The following is a 3,098-nucleotide window of genomic DNA, read 5'->3' as shown; positions in this document are numbered from 1 at the left end:
ACTTGTGACACTAATAAAGATAATTAGAAATCACCTCCAGGGTGGGGACACATTCAATTCCGCCAGTTCATAACACAGGCAGCCATTTCGGGGTCACGTGATCTATTCTAAATTTTGCTGATACTGAACCTGGCTGTCTTGATTGTTCAGACTAAAGCAGGGCCCAGGTTGATTTACTGGGAATAAGGTGTTGATACTTGTAGACAATGGCAGATGTACCTATGCTGTGGACAGTCTTTTCATTCAAGGGATCTGGGCATCACTGGCTAGATCAACATTTATTGCCCATCCTTAACTGCCTTTGAGAAGGTGAGCTGCCTTCTTAAACCGCGGCTGTCCTTGGGTAACTGGGCTGCTCCAGGATTCAGTGACAGCAAAGGAACAGCGATCTATTTCCAAGTCAGGACGGTTAGTGACTTGGAGGGGAACTTGCTGGTAGTGACGTTCCCATGTATCTGCTGCCGTTATCCTTCTAAGTCTTGCAACGCCAGGTTAAAGTCCAACAGGTTTGTTTTGAATCATTAGCTTTCGCCGTGCAGCTCCTTCCTCAGGTTTAACCTGGTGTTGTAAAACTTTTTCTTTTAGAAAATATTTTATTGAGCAATTGTAATTTTCACAATTTAACGTATTGACATTTCAAAAACAACCGCATGGGTTGCGCACAAAATACCCTCCAAAATAACAACAAACACTTCACCCGCCCTATCCCCAATGACCCGTATACTAAATTCCCTGTCCTTATTTAACATTACCATGCCTCCTACTTTCCTATCCCCACTTTTTCCCTTTTCCCCCCTTACTGCTGACATTAAGTTTTTGTTAAAGAAATTGATGAACGGCTGCCAACTCCGGGCGAATCCCTGTATTGATCCTCTTAGAGCGAACTTGATTTTCTGAGACTGAGAAACTCGACCATTTCGCTGACCCACACTCCTGATTTCGGGGGCTCCGAGTCCCTCCATCTCAGCAAGATCGGTCTCCAGACCACCAGGGAGGAGAAGGCCACGCTATCGGCCTCCTTCCCCCCCCCCCCCTTGCTCCTGGATCCTCTGACACCCCAAATATTGCCAATTCTGGACTCGGGAGTCATCCTATAACCCTACCTTCCTGGAGTTCGGACATAACACCCCCAAATCCCTGCCAGAATTCCCTCAGTTTCGGACATGCCCAAAACATATAAACACGGTTGGCCGGGCTACCCCCACACCGTCCACATCTGTCCTCGACCTCCTCGAAGAACGTACACATCCGAGCTACCGTCATGTGGGCCCTGCGGACTACCTTGAACTGAGCACAGGACGCATGAGGATGCATTTACCCTTTTCAAGGCTTTTTCCCCACAGTTCAGTTTCTGGCTCCCCTCCTAGCTCCTCTTCCCACTTCCTCTTCACCTCTCTGATAAGGGCCCCTTCCCACTCTAACAATTCCATGTATATGTCCGGAACCTTCCCACCTCCAACCCCTGTTTTTGACAGCATTTTATCCTGTAGTCCCCTCAGGGGGAGTCGAGGAAAGCTTGGAAACTGCCTCCGTACAAAGTCCCGCACTTGAAGATACCGAAACCCATTCCCACCCGGCAAATCAAATCCTTCGCGAATGTCTCCAAGGTCGGAAAGCCCTCCTGGATGAATAGATCCCCAAACCTCCCAATCCCTGCCCGCTGCCATACCTTAATGCCCCATCCAGCCCCCGGGACAAACCGGTGATTGTCACAGATCGGTGACCACACTGACGCCCCCTCCAGTCTCATGTGCTTTCTCCATTGCCCCCACACCCTGAGGGCTGCCACCACCACCGGACTTGTGGAGTACCGAGCCGGAGAGAACGGCAGGGGCACCGTCAATAAGCCTCCAGACTTGTACCTTTGCAGGATGCTGCCTCCATCTGCTCCCAGACCAACCCCTCCCCCACTACCTACTTCCTGACCATCGATATGTTGGCAGCCCAGTAATAGTTAATAAAGCTCGAGAGAGTCAAGCCTCCTTCCCCGCAGGCCTGTTCCAGGAGTGTCCTCTTTACTCTCGGGGTTTTACCCACCATATAAACCTCAATATCGCCGCATTCATACTTCTGAAAAAAGCCTTTGGGACAAAAAACGGGAGACACCGAAAAAAGAAAAGCAGTCTCGGAAGGACAGTCATCTTCACCGTCTGAACCCTCCCTGCCAGCGTCAGTGGGAGCATATCCCATCTACAAAAATCCCTTCTCACTGCTTTGCCCAAATTTATCTTGTGAAGCTGCCCTCAATCCTTGGCCACTTGAATCCCAGATACCTAAAACCCTTCCCAACCACTTTAAAACGTAGCTCATTCAGTCTCTTTTCCTGCCCCCGTGCCTGGATCACGAACATCTCGCTCTTTCCCATATTTAACTTATAGCCTGAAAATCGCCCAAATTCTCCTAATACCTCCATGATTTTGGTCATACCCCCCCACCGGGTCCAGGATGTAAAGCAGCAAATCGTCCGCATAGAGAGAGACCCTGTGTTCCAACCCCCGCTCACTATACCCCTCCAGGTATTCGCTGCTCTCAGAGCCATTGCTAAGGGTTGTATGGCCATGGCAAACAGTAATGGGGAGAGTGGGATTCCTTGCCTTGTCCCCCGACAAAGACTAAAGTATTCTGACTGAACTCGGTTAGTTCTTACATTTGCCACCGGGGCCCGTACAATAGCCGGACCCCACTCCCCAAATCCCTGCCCAAACCCAAACCTACCTAAAATATCCCATAGATACTTCCACTCCACCCGGTCGAAAGCCTTCTCTGCGTCCATGGCGACTACCACCTCAGCCTCACGCCCCTCCGCTGGCATCATAATTACATTAAGAAGTCGTCTAATGTTGGATGTCAAGTGTCTGCCCTTTAAAAATACCGTCTGATCCTCCCCAATTATCTCCGGGACACAATCCTCTATTCGAGTGGCCAGGATCATTGCCAATAATTTGGCATCTACATTCAAGGGGGAGATTGGCCTGTACGATCCACAGTTCTCCGGATCCTTGTCACGCTTCAGGATGAGAGAAATTGATGCCTGTGATAACGTTGGGGGGAGTACTCCCAGCTCCTTGGACTCGTTAAAAGCCTTAACCAGGAGCGGC

The sequence above is a fragment of the Scyliorhinus canicula genome, chromosome 15, assembly GCF_902713615.1.
Source record: "Scyliorhinus canicula chromosome 15, sScyCan1.1, whole genome shotgun sequence".
Classification (NCBI taxonomy): domain Eukaryota; kingdom Metazoa; phylum Chordata; class Chondrichthyes; order Carcharhiniformes; family Scyliorhinidae; genus Scyliorhinus; species Scyliorhinus canicula.
Note: the sequence above shows the minus strand (reverse complement) of the source record.